Source organism: Pieris napi, chromosome 13 (assembly GCF_905475465.1).
Source record: "Pieris napi chromosome 13, ilPieNapi1.2, whole genome shotgun sequence".
NCBI classification, from domain to species: Eukaryota; Metazoa; Arthropoda; class Insecta; order Lepidoptera; family Pieridae; genus Pieris; species Pieris napi.
In genome coordinates, this window is record NC_062246.1 from 10,146,035 (window position 1) to 10,160,905 (window position 14,871).

Sequence of the window (14,871 nt, forward strand, 5' to 3'; positions counted from 1 at the left end):
TCTCCGTAGCTCAATTTAGTTTTGTCAGAATAATTAATTTAACACATTTTAGAAGTCTTTAAAACGCTTATTTTAATGTATGTTCTCTAAATACTCGAAGACATCGAACATCGTTTCGCCTTAATATGATTTTTTTACTTTTTAGTAGATACATACCAACATATGGAACAGTTTCTTTGCTACTCCATAGAAACTGTTCGCTTTTCTGGAATAAAGATGTATATATTTTTCTATCCATAAAAACTTTTCACATAGTCAAGGGATAATTTAAAAAAATTGCATTGGTCTAGCCGTCTTTGCGCTTAGCAACATAATTTGCGATTTTATTTATAAATAATTTAACTGTTTCAATTATATTTTGTGATTTGCAAGCTGAATGATGATTGATGATTATGAACGACTTTCGGCAAGTGAAGGATTTATCATTATTATTAGGAAAATTGAATATTGGGTTGGTGGGTTTACCACCTCATCTAATTACACAATGTCCTTGTGCAATTCCTGATAATATTTTATTGTGGTACGTACCAAACCCTTATTTTTAAGTACTAACCAATAGTATTCCCGGCAGAACTAGTGCAGGGTTATTTGTTGTGTACCTAACAATGCTGCATCTCGGAGGCACAAATTTTCATGGAATACCACCAAAATAATACGTGGGTAACGCTGAAAATGTTTAGAACTGGCCAGTTTGAAACATTGCTAATGAAAACTTTTTTGAATTTCAATTTTAGAACTCTTTGGTAACTTAAAGTAGTATATTGCATTCATTTGTCATTTGTTTTTGTGAATTGGCGGCAAATCTAAAACTCTTGTTACACGTGAAAATAAACCTAACACGAGAAAATTGTCGGTCAAAGATTTATTATACGATTTGGCATTCTGATAAACAATAAACTACAAGCTCCCTCTTTATCGCAAAGTTAACGCTAAGTATTCGTATTTAGTTTGTAGGTATAAAAAATTCAAGATTTTACAATACTACAATTAAAATATCCAAAACGGATACCATATATACGACGAAGATTAATAACTTATAAGTTGCCTGTTGAGGTGTGTGTGGGAAGGTGTAAAATGCTGGTGTGTGTGCGTTTTAAGGTAATAAAAATCAATTCGATTTGCTTATTTCTTTATGAAATACGCATTTGGAGATAATATTATAGTGTAAGTCGAATAATAATTTAATATTTTAAGGAAATCCGTGAGGTAGATATGATTGTACGATAAAATGTAGAAATATTAAGTCAATTAATTAATTATTATGTATTATTCGTTAAGTGTTAGTTGTTCAATTTTAAGATCGTAGACAAATTCTCGACTTACGAGTACAAGACTCATTTGGCATATTTCTTTAGAGCTTAGTAAAGAAGGATTAACGAAAAAGGTTTTGTAAGCAGCTATTTACTTACAATCGAATATTTTTGATAAATTTTTTTGAACAGTGTCATGCAGGATAAGCTAAAAATAATGTTCGTTATTGTAAATAATAATTGCTATCGAATATTATTTTAACATATACGCACGTACGCACAAGAATATTGGGCATATAACAGGTGTACGCTAATTAAATAAAAATTTATAACTTATATGTTTATTTAATTAGCGTATGTGAAATAATTCTAAGCATTTAAATAAAAATTCTTTATGATATAAAATCAGATTTATATTACACTTATAGTTTGAGTGTGTTTCCTGAAGTACTAAAAAATTTCCATTACTTAAAAAAAACATATTCTTCTCTCAGTCTTCCCATATGTCACAAATACCTATATCTAGTATGAGGAAACAGTAGCGAAAACATATGCTGGCGAAGGAAAGTTCTTCAGCTCCCCTCAGACAGAACATGCCTATATGATAACTATCCATTTTTTAAAAGCAAATTAGCGCATTTGTCCAACGCCACAGCGTTCATAGTAATAAAAAATAATATATTTTTTCTCTCCTTTGACTTCACTTATGACAGTCTTAGCACTCGTTGCAAATTTATCGTACTATATATATTATATATAAAAAACAATAGGGCCAGAAAAATCTTGGCCTCAAATTTTTGGATCTGTTCTGTGATCATTTTCTTAATGGCCAAAAAGGTCAACCATGTAACACGTTTGTCAGACATGGACGGCTGAGTCGACGTCGACTTATGGGTACAATTGCGCATATAGAAAGAAAAGTCTATTGGTGGATTGGGCATCCGTTATTCAGGGATGAGGGTTGCATCCTCAAGGTCAAAATTCTAGTTTAAATTTAGTTTTAAGTCCCACTCCCCATGTCATGAGTCATATTTAAGTAGTTTTTAATAGATGATTATTTAAGGCAGACAGGGCCTTTCTGTCCATTATGACCTCTGGGCAGTATCTGGGTCCTTTCGTAATAACAGTGACGCTGACTTATGAATTACAATTCCACCGAGTAGATAAATTTTTTCTTTTATTAATGAAACAAACGCTGAAATTTCGGTTTCATATTCATTTGGGTCTGGTCTACAGCCCTGCGATTCTGTAACTCACTTTCATCAGCATTCTTAACACTCTTCTCAAGCAGTCATTTCATGATTTGGCATTCTGATAAACAATAAACTACAAGCTCCCACCTTTTCCGAATCATGTCAAATCATGAAATGACTGCTTCACGACTGATTTGAGAGCGACTGCCGATGCGAAAACCGCTGTGTGAGTACGAAAAGTGAGTTACAGAATCGCAGGGCTGGGTCGATAATTTAATAAAGATTTGCTTCTTAAGTAGCTAGTTACACAAATTAGACCCCTCTTTTAAACATTATGCGAAACAATTATATTTTAAGTAATTATTTATTGTGACGTAATTTAGTTTCATCAAATGTTGGGTAACGTGTGCAGTATTGCGCGTGAGACACTTTCTAAGAGTTGTATAAATTAAAATATTTAAAAATATTAAAATAATTCCCCGAGAATCAGAGGTGTTTTAGCAAGCAGAAGTGTTTTTTTATAATACCATAAGGTTACAATTTCTATCGATTACTAAGTTTATAGAATAGGTTTCCTTTTGCATTTGCGTCAAGACTGCAATTAGAAAATTTATAAAAAATAAAATTATTATCAGCAGTGATTACCAAAAAGTTTTTATGATAAGTTGATGTATGCATATGTTTGATTTTGGTTTGTCCTTAGATTAATATGTGAGGCTTATTTATGAAATATTTTTTTAAATATTAAGTATTACGTTTCCCCAATTTTCCCCAAATAAATTTAAACAAACTAAACTTTTTTCAAAAGTACGGTGTTAATTGATTCAATACAAAAATATTTAAATATAATAAATGTATTTTGAAAAATTATTATTAGAATTAAGGATTATTTTCTCATATATTTAAGCTTTCAAACTCACCCCTTTGACTGTAATACGAAACACGCCACAATAACAACACAATCACAGGCACTGCTTAAATCAGTCAAATTATAAATTAGTTTAGGCAAATTTAGTTCGACAAAATTTTTAAATTAGTTAAGACAAATTTAGTTTGACTAAATTGAAACTAGGCACAGGCTCTCAGGGGCAATCGCACACTGATACTGACTTTGAGATTTCAACCTTCGTATGAGAACGCGCGTTGGAATTTACGCGTCGCTATAATTTACTAACGGGTGATTGTAAGTTATCGTGACATTTACTACATAGTCGTGTATTTATAGTTTTATATAGAACACAAGTTGTTATTGGAATTGTTCTTAAAATAAGAAGAAATTAAACAGGTTTTATACTTACAGTTTTTAAAGACAAAAGTTATGTAAATAAAATTCAATAAATTACTGTCAAGCATACAATGATCGTAAGATATTACAATGTACGACACATATTTACGAGCATGTTATATTGTCATCGAACAATAACGAAAAAGTACAACATACAGTTTATGTTATCGGAACCCCATCACGGGTAGAGGCCAGTTTATTACATGAATGAATGAATGAATGATTATATAAAAGTTTTCAAAACTTTTTAGAAGTATACAACTGACGTTTTTGATAATATTTAACAACTCGCTCATATAACTTGAATTTATTTTATTGTTAATTTGTCTATGACAGTTTTTAAGTAAAATTTACTAACACACAAGCACTGTGTTGTCCCAAAATATTATTATAAATAAATAGAAACCGGTGAACAGGCAACAAGTCTTTCAGGTAACTGAAGTAAAAAAAAAATACTCCCCTTTCATAATATTTTTCGTTTCTCGAATCGGCATTGGTTTTTTCCCTTAACTGTCCAATAAGTGTATCTAATCAGGACAAGAAAAAACAAAATAGGATTTATTTAGTATTCAATAGACCTGGCTGTAAATCAATGTATGTAATATTTATAAGTTTAAGCAGTAATTAAAATTAATGAACGAATTAATAAGGGCCGCATCGTCTCGCCCATTAGTGATTTGTGCAACCATGACCAAACACTTGCACTTTGCATATATTGATGATGACGTCATTTTTGTTTTTCTATTATTATATTGTTTTGTATCAGATTTTTAGACTGGAATCAATATCGTTTTAATTATTTTAAGTTCCATTTTTAATTATATAAAACGCGTGATAGTCTGTTTTTTTATTTTAATATGTTTATGGTAGTAATAACTAAACATTCCTGGAGCAGTGATGGACTAGTTGCTTCAGCGTGCGACTCTCATCCCTGAGTTCGTAGATTCGATCCCCGGCTGTGCACCAATGAACTTTCTATCTAAGGGTGCATTCAACATTCGCTCCAACGGTGAAGGAAAACATCGCGAGGAAACCGGCTTGCCTTAGATCCAAAAAGTCGACGGCGTGTGTCAGGCACAGGAGGCTGATCACCTACTTGCCTTTGATTAACATCCATGCGTTGGCGTGCATGTGTCGGACTGTCTATCTCCCTAAAATACGCCCTTGATTTGAGAACTGGCAGTAAATGTAAAATTAGAAGCATTTAATGTATATTTCTTTATTGACGTTCATAAGTGTACATTGTCTTACCTATATGAATAAATGATTTACGACTTTGACTTTGACGAATTATCACGAAACCGATACATAAATCTGAGGCCCAGACGCAAAAAAGATAAAGGTTGTAGCGCTACTTAATTATTTGTTTCTTAAAAAATAAACATTCCATGAACAATTTAATTTTTGGACAAAAAATATCTACGCTTCGTGCACACCAAGTTCTTCTTCGTCTTTAGTATAAGTAGGTATATGTATTATGTATGTTACCCAGATAATTACTTCATCTGATGATGGTTTCCTGGTACAGGAGATGAGGTTAGACTGTGGATTCAAGGTGAGCTACTAACAGGACTTAAATAAAATGTTTTGAAATATTTACTGTGTAATATGTACATGTAGGTTGTGGCCATGAAATCTCTTTTACATTAATTATATGATCTGAAACCTGTTGGGTTGAGACATTCGGCCCGGAGTTACCAAATTTATCTGACGAAATGTACCCGTTGGTTACTTTGCGTAAGAATGACCAGTTATTGTTTACTTCACTCGGCCAAGAGATGGCGCTATACTGCGATGAATCTAATTCAGATTTTAAAGAATTAATTCAGCTAGTTGAGGGGTACCGGGTTCGATTCCCGGTTCGAGGGCAAGTTTTAATTTAATTTAAGTTTGTTCTCGGCCTTTGGGAGGGTTGTGCGGTACCGGGCTTAAACCGTACATGGAGGGCACGGTCGAATTTCTAAGGCAAGCAGTGAGTATGCTACCTAAGAAAGGAGACTGTGAAGGTTTAGAACGTAGCAATACTTTCTAGGCCGAGGATGGCAATTACAAGTGCGAATTATTAAAATTTTATACTTGACGCTGGCTAATGCACAAACCGTGCCAGAGCCATAAAGGAAAAAAAAAGAAAAAAAAGAAGTTATAAAATAAGTTATCAACAATTTACAGAAATGTATATTTATTACAATATTTAATTAATGATTTCGGTAGTTAGTATACATTCTTGTGTGAGCGTCATCTATTGTTATATTGCGGAATACCCAAAGAGGCTTCTACTTTTTAATGAGCTCGACTTTACATTTGTCGTAGGATGGCGTGATTTCCAATGTGTAACATATGTTGTTCTATTACAAAATTGCCGATAACGAAGTGAAAATATTAATTTTTGCTTTAATTTAAAACTCTACCATAACATGAAATCATTTGTGAAAAAATTTATACTCGCTTCTATTCTTCTTTCTAGCATTAGAATAACGCATCTTTGAACTTTGAACGTTTTTTCACGTTCAGCGGATGAATATTTTATAGTTTTGTCTCTTAACTCTTTTGTTTGTAAGGAATGTAGTACACATTGACCCTTAAAATTTTCCAGTTTCAACTATACTCTACTTTTCTTGTAAAAGAGTTGAACGCGCACGCAGATTCTAAAAGCATATCCGTAGAGTAATAAATAGTTGCAGGTTTGTTTCCTAACATGAATCATTGAGAGGAAATATATCATTTATGATAAATAGGTATTATCTGCTCTGTGCGATTTCATCATTTGAGTCTATGTTTTGGACAACGCCAGGTTCGTCTATTGTCAATTTATACCAAAAAATTATAAATTTTGAATCTCTCTCATTATCGATGTGGCAACTTTTAAGTACACAAACTCATTATTGAAGTTGGAATTGAATCGCTAGATTCACAGAGTGCCAGTGAGATATTAATTTTAATATCTATCAGTTATTATCGTTTAACTCACACATCCTGACACAACACACACACATCTACTCATGATTTAGTTTTATTTTGTTAGTTACTTTAGTTTAGTCATGGGCTGGTGAAGGTGACTTTTCACTACCTGTCAATACCCGCAGGATGTACAACGCAATATTATGAAGAGGTAAATAAACTTTATTATTATTGATAAAGTAACAATTATTAGAGTTATGAAATATATCTGACGATAATTTTATGTCAATATCACGTGTTCTTTATCTATACTAATATTATAAAGAAGAAAGATTTGTATGTAAGTATGTTTGTATCGAATTGGCTCATAAAGTACTGGATCGATTTTAAAAATTCTTTCACCATGCGAATGCTACATTTGCTGATTAATATAGGCTATATATATTTTAATTGCCAAAAAAAAATACGGATACAAAACTACAATAATGTTACCCAAGGTGTAAAAAAAAATGTTCCACAATATTAAAGAGCATAATTATGTACAAAAAATATCACACACACAAAACAGAGCTAAAATACCAATTTTTTTTTACGAATAAAACTAGAGAGACAGTTTTACTCAAAATAACTTTTATATAAAAATACATATAAATGAGTTCAAGATCTCGAGAGAGAGATTATATTCTGATAAACATATTATATAGGTATTTTAAATTAGTCTGTACATTTTGCTCACTGAGGCTTTCGTAGTTTTATAAGCGACTAGCAAACCCGACAGACGTTATCCTGTGTAGGTCTTAAATACTTACTAGAATAGAACATACGCACAATGTTAATACTCGGAACAAACGCAGGCTGCAATTTCCCCGCAATCCTATCTAAAGTTAGTAATTCTTTTTTGGGAAAAGGGATACTCTTCTTTAATAAAATCCGAGAGGCTCTTTTATCTCTGCTTTTTAATCAATTTAAGAAATGTATTATAGAAAAGCTGTGTAAAAAGGCTTACTATAAAGTTAACGATTATCTAGTTGATAAATGGGCCTGGGACTAGTGCTAGACAGGCTACTTCTAATTAATTTGCGATATTTGTTTTAAAATAAGTGTTGTTTGATGATATGCTATTTTAAAAGAGTACCGAGAGTATTTTACGCCGGCTTTTTCTCTCGGCCTACACCCTCTGTCTTCTTTGCCGATGAGTAGGGATGCCTACAAATTCAAATTTAATGACGTGGAATAAGTGATACCTGAATCTTATATTCCATAATAAACATATATTTTTTAATTTATAAAAACTAACTAGCTGACGATTCTCGAATCCACTTGAACACACACAAAAAATATCAACATTGGTTGAGGACTTTATTTACAAATTAACATACAAACATTAACAGTCAATAAAAACCTCATCAACGATATTATACATATTTCTCATTGTAACCTTCCCTGAACTTCCACAATTATTTCATAATCATAATTAGCCAATTCGGTACAGCCAGTTAAGTTTTAGCGAGACAAAAAACAAATTAATTGCGGTATTAAAATGAGTTGCTGCTATTTTATTATTACCTAAATCGTCGGAGTAACGTCCCGAGAGTATTCCCATTATTTAAGAATTTTAACCCAAAATCCATACATTATTTACCTTTTGTATTGAGAAGTACGGTTTGAACTTTTTACTTTAACTTAGGGCCTGTTTCACAATGTATGGATAAAGTACCAAATAGCTATGCAACACATAAATTATGTGGAAGATAAATTGTGCTATTTGACATTCATCGGACTCATAACTTATGATGGACTTTTTGTGACGAATAGCGCTATCTGACAGTCGTGGCACGCCACTAAAGTGTTTATCCTACCAATAAGTATTAAATAGCTAATTTGGCACTTACGTAGAACTTATCCGTACATTGTGAAACAGACCCTTAGTGTTTTACTTTATATTTAATAGTGTTATATGTGAGAGGGCGTGCGCCTCTATCCCTGTCGTACGTTCGGGCCCTGGCTGTGCACCAATTGACTTTCTATGCCCTTTTAACACTCCCTCGTCAAAGAAAAACATCGTTAGGAGACCGGGCGGAGACCCAAAAAGAAAGCATGTGGCAGGGACAGACTGGTCACCTACATGCCTATAAGAGAAACAAATGATCATGAAACAAATACAGAAATCTGAGGCCCAGACCTAAAAGGCTGAAGCGCCACTGATTTATTTTTCATATTGCTTAAATTCGTAGTAAATCTTTTCAATTCAAAGCACCAATAATGGTTCTGATCTTAATGTCACTGTAGAGTAGTAATAGGTTTTAAATCAAAATATAGGCCGCCCGCTCATCTCTGACACTATGTAAGTGTGGTCACGTGATGTGCGTGAGTAAACAGTGTGACGTCACACGACAGTTAGCGAAGTAGGAAACGAGGCGGGCAGTGAAAGTGGACTTACTGCATTATACGATAGAGACCGATGTACGTATCGATAGATTAATCATCGATATCGATAAATTACCTTTGATGGCGTTGTTGAATCGAAGCGATGGAACCATCAATATTTTGTTACGGGACAGATAACCGACGCTCATAGACACCTGCATCTGGGGGCTAGCAGGTGTGTTGCCGACCTTTCGGGGTACGCGTTAAAGAAGTGGTACGCGGTAGAAAATATTCAATAATAACAGTTAAAGCTAAATTAAATAATGTTATATAATTGTCAGAGTTTTCTTATCTACTGAACGTTCATGTTTAAGTTAGAGAAGACAAGAGAAGAGAAGAAAGAGATCCTTTCAGAGATGTAGGATCTGGAGACAGGAGGCAAACGAGAGCACCAACAGTGCTTACCGCCGCCCATAGACATCTGCAACAGGAGGCTTGCGTTGCCGGTCTTTATGTGATACGACTTTATCTTGAAGACCCCTAAATCGTGACCTTTCGGAAATTCCTGGAATGGCAACTGGTTGAAAGAATTGGTGGTGGCAGGAAGACTCAGAAGCCAAGGTAGAACAGGTGGAATTTCGCATTCTGTCTTGACGTCCGAATAGGCGATGCTGTTAATCCAAAAAGGTTTTTGAACACTTCTCATGGTATATGCGATAGAAGAAAGAAGGACCTATATCTATAACACCAAAGAATCCGAAACCAAAGAACCAGGCCGTCTACGATTCATTCGGTCTTCGTTGGATGCGTTCAAAAGGCAACAGCAATCCATGTTGGGCCGCAATTTTATGTACCGTTATATCGAATATTGAGAGGAATGTTGTCCTAGCGACTTCAGCGTGGGACTCTCATCCCTGGAGTCGTTGGTTCGATCCCCAACTTTGAACACTCACTCGTATGGTGAGGGAAAACATCGTATGGAAACCTCAGACTTGCCTTAGACCCATAGGCGACGGCAAGTGTCAGGCACAGGAGGCTGATCACCTAGTTGCCTATGAGATTGACAGATGATCATTAAATATATACAGAAATCTGAGGCCCAGACCTATAAAGGTTGTAGCGCCACTGATTTATTTTATTTTATGTCGAATATTACTCAATCGTTGTTTATCGACAATTCCCATCCCTAGCTGGGACCGGTCGGTAAGTAGGCTCGTTACGTCACTAGCACATCCATTCAGCAATCGATATTTAGTTGGAAATTATGAATTTGGATCAAATATTGTGAAGAAACACAAAACCGGTCAGCCGATTTGTTGCCCAACTCGTCTTAGCCTAATCGACCTCCTTTAGCGTTTTTGACCCGGTTCCTATTTTCGACTTACGGATCGTATAGATGATGTAATGTGTTATAATATTTTCCCCACAACCTCACAAAAAGTATTGTTAGTATACAAAAACTGGGATCGTAAATATAACAAACAAAACATAAGGCAAAATAAGTATAAAAGTTTTCGTATAAAATATTACTTACTTGAATTTTATATATTAAATTTAAAAAAAAACTCTTAAACCTGACACACCTTAATAATGACACTTATTGAATCAGCTACCTAAAAGTAACTTGAAGATAAGGAAACGATATAAATGTCTTAAAAGTGCGCCAACGCATTTCGAATCCTCTAGTATTGCATTTGTCTAAGTCAGCTTAACATAAGCCTACCCATTTACAGGTTCTATAAAAAACTTTTAAAAATCAAGATTACCAGTATTACTTGTTTCGGCCTAAGCATAATCTTACGCAAACGTCACATTATGTCAGGTTTATATTATGTATTTTGTCCTTGTCTAAAACTTTCTTTTTTACAGTATACACGTTTCGTCCGGTTTTGAGGTCAAAAGATCGAAAGCATAGTTCAATCGAAAAGCTTCACGACAGTATAAGATACAAACACGAATTAAATAGTAATGATTCTTCTTCTTCTTCTTTTAGTGCCTCTCCATAACTGGAGGTTGGCCGTCAGTCTGTTGTTCTGTGCCAGATGCAGCAACTCTTCCGCAGTCGCAATACCCGTCCACATGATTTCTTCCTTCTACCAACACGCCATATACCCTGGGTTTTACCCATTATAATTAATTGAAGAAGGTTGTAGCGGTCATGTAGCAACACGTGGCCCAGGTATGCAACTTTCCGTAACGTAATGATTACTTAATTAAATTATATATATATTTTTTTAATGGAATTTACTACTATTACTATTAAGTTTATTATGGAAGAGCTGGTAACCCTGATACAGATGTATTTTTACTTAAAAGGGTTCCCAAATGATTTGTTGTCAAATGAATAACAACATTTTTATTATTTCTTTAGACGGTGCTGATACAGCGACCTTTATCATATAGTTTTACCTATAGCCATTTTTTATCCAGTACAATGTTTAAACTATAATTCAATAAATTACGAACGCATTCATCATAAAACAATGATTGAACACACATTGTCAACATTTTTACAATTATTGGAAAAACAATTTATTATCTATGAAAGAAAAAAATTATACAAACATTTATGTCACTAAAGTATTTAAGAGCTGGCCAGTTACAAATATCTTAACTTTTTTTTATATTTCGAATATAGAACTCTTTGGTCAATGTGATATAAATATTCATTTATCATTTGTTTTTGTGACTTGGCGGCAATTCCAAAAAACATGGTACACATTACAATGAATTTAACGCAAAGAAATATACATGTATAATTAATTACGACTTTTCTTGTAGTCTTTATGAAAGTCATCCAAGCTACAAGGAAAACTAACCGAATATTCGCGGACGTGTTGTCGTCGTACAGTTACTTCCACCTCTATTCAGTTAAACTACTTGTTAGTGTTTCGCAAAGATCCGAAAACTCGAAGGAACAGCTAATACAAGATTTTACTTACGAAATCCCATTATATTTTATGTGTCTGCGTATATAAAACGATCTGATGAATTCTGTGCGTTTATTATTTTAATATGACAGGAAACTTAGTGTTTAGCAAATGGGCTATTGCTCGGAGATCTCAGGTTTGATTATGAAAAACCTATATTCTGAATAAGCGGGCCATCGACGGACCTCATGTTGCAGTCAAGACCGACTGCAATATGCGGTTTGCTCAGGAACTGCTCGAGCGGTCCGTGTATTGCGAATATGAATTTAGTATGAAAACTGCAGATTGCAATGCGGTCGCCGCACGGCGTCGGTCTTGACTGCAACACGCGGTCCGTCTATGGCCCGCTTTAGTCTTGTAATCTCTGTCAAATATGTAAATAAAAAAATGGAAAATCTTGATTTAAGTTTGATTGACGTTCTAGAATACTTAGGGCATTGAGAGAATAGTGGGGGAAATATGTCATCTACTCGTAGGCATTATAAATCTTTGAACAGATGATCTTAAATTATCGCTGCTCTTGAACACTTGGCAGATAATAGGTGCTGCGTCGAAAAGACTATCCTGAACGTTTGAAGTAGGTACTATAACCTTTTAAAACTATACTATTAAATACTATATAAAGTTTGTAAGTTTGTAGCGAAGATGAGAGAAAAGTAGAGGAATTTAGTTTGTAATATAATTTTTTAATATTGAAACTTGAACTTAAAGTAACTTTAAATTATAGATCCAAAAAAAGGCCATTTATATTGTGTAAATTTGCCTTGTTGTCTTAAATGATTAAAAGTACTAGCAAAGGCATGAATTTAACTAAATCTTGTTAATATTACTACTAATTTAGATAAATTTTACAATAATAATTTATTTGCAAGAACAAACATTTTATGGTAAAATCTAAAGTTCGCATATTCTGCCACACAACAGCGTGCAAATTTGTCTTAAAAGGAATTTTACATAGAAGTTACACACATTATGAGTCATATCATGTAAATTCTTATTTTATTTGCAGTGATAAAATATCACATTATTAAAATATGTTATTACGTTATTAAATTAATATTAATTATAATGTTTCACGCAAATAATCATTAATAGAAAAATACATTGTGTTTCCAAAAGCAGTACCTTAAGTCGATTTTTAAAAACTCTAGTACCTAGTCTTTTAGTGTTTTTGGTAAATTATTATATACCTTGATTACCATACAAAAGGTGTCTTTCCCATACAATTCCAGATTATTTTAGGGCACAGCCAATTGTTTTTGTGAATATATATGTACAAGATTGTGAATCTTAACTGCTTTAAACCAAAGTTTCGAAAAAGTCCGAAGTCCGGGCGGCTCGCTTGTATTTTGTAAGCGTAAATATTATGTAAATGTATAGTTATGGAATGTCCTTGTCAAAAACTTTCTATTGAAATATAGCTTTATTTTTTGTACATTTTGTAATCACTTTACATATTCGCGGCATTCTGACCCCGCAAGTGCATCCGGTCGGTGGAAAGTGAGGTAGTTTTGTACGTGTTTCCCACACAATTTTTTATCCACATTGATAGATTATTTACAATATTATTAAACTACATAGTAATAATAATAAATAAAAATGAATAAACACAAAATTTAAACATATTTTAAAAGTTTGATCAGGGGCAGTGTACCTTTCATCGCTGTATTGCGATACTTATTCGTTGAGCGAGGAAAGCACCAGCTCTAGGGTCACCGGTACTATCTACCAGGCGCCAACTTAAATCTTTAATTAGCGCCTGCACTTGAACCCAAGAGTCTCTGCTCCAAAGGGAACAAAGTCAAAGTTGGAGGAAAGAGTCTTATATTTAAGCCGTATAGTATTTTCCACCTGCTTTGCGGATAATATAATATAATAATAGATAAGTAAAACAAATACCTATCTTATAATAGACCATTAATACATAATTATAACTTGGCAATCTATTAAAATATTATTGGTTAATGTTATAACGTAAATACCCGAAAGCAATAAAAAACATAGCCTATGTTGTGTACAAAGAAGTGAACAGAAATGACAAAATTTAATTTAAGGACATTTAAAATACGAAAATATAAGTAGGTATATTAGTGATATCATTTATAATAGTTACTTGCTAACATTAAAAAAAAATTGTCACAATTTTACTATAATTTAAAAGTAACTGTTCTCCATCTATGCATACAACAAATATAAAATAAAATAAATAAAATAGCCTTTATTGCTGTTTCTATCTTACAATAATACTCATTAATTAATACATGCCTAACATAATTACTTTCTAAATACTTTTCTACTAAATTAAATTTAAATTACTTTCGAAGTACTTACTAAATTAAATTGGTTTAATCATTGTATGTTCGGCAACTGGATGTTTGTCTGGAACAGCTTGTCTGTCGACAAAGGCCTCCTCTAAAGACAATATCAATTGCATATCTTAAATACGATAAACTTGTAGTAGAAGAAACTAATTCAAACAAGGAAAAAAGGAAGAGAGAAATGTCCTCGTCGCCGCTAGACAATTCACAACAAATATATCTGTTCATAAATAATGCGGGGTTAATTGTTTGTAAAATTTATCCCCGATGAAAATCAGAAGTTTCAGCGATAGTATTTGCTTTACCCACCCTCTGATGCCAAAGAGACATTTGACAATTCAAAATATCCAATAATTTTGTTTAACAAGCCTTAAAGAACATAAAGATTGCAGTGAACAGATAGTTAATTATAAGTGGTAATATAATCTAAACTACAATATCCCTAACTGATTGATAAGGTTATTGATACTCTGCATATGTATTTTTCTTTCACCATTACATAGCTAAAAAAATTCTGTACTTCCCTGCGATTCTGTAACTCACTTTTCGAACTCACACAGCGGTTTTCGCATCGGCGGTCGCTCTCAAATTAGTCGTGAAGCAGTCATTTTATGATTTGGCTTTCTGAAA

General features: G+C 33.3%; 1 protein-coding gene across 1 annotated transcript in view; it reads right to left on the reverse strand.

Moving 5' to 3' along the window:
* The window catches only part of LOC125055290 (putative fatty acyl-CoA reductase CG5065), a 31,780-nt gene extending 28,222 nt beyond the window's left edge, over positions 1–3,558 (reverse strand). Inside the window, exon 1 of the mRNA XM_047657685.1 lies at positions 3,364–3,558. The gene's annotated coding sequence lies outside the window, so the exon portion shown is untranslated. The remainder of the gene's footprint in view (positions 1–3,363) is intronic.
* Between the last annotated feature and the right edge of the window lie 11,313 nt (positions 3,559–14,871).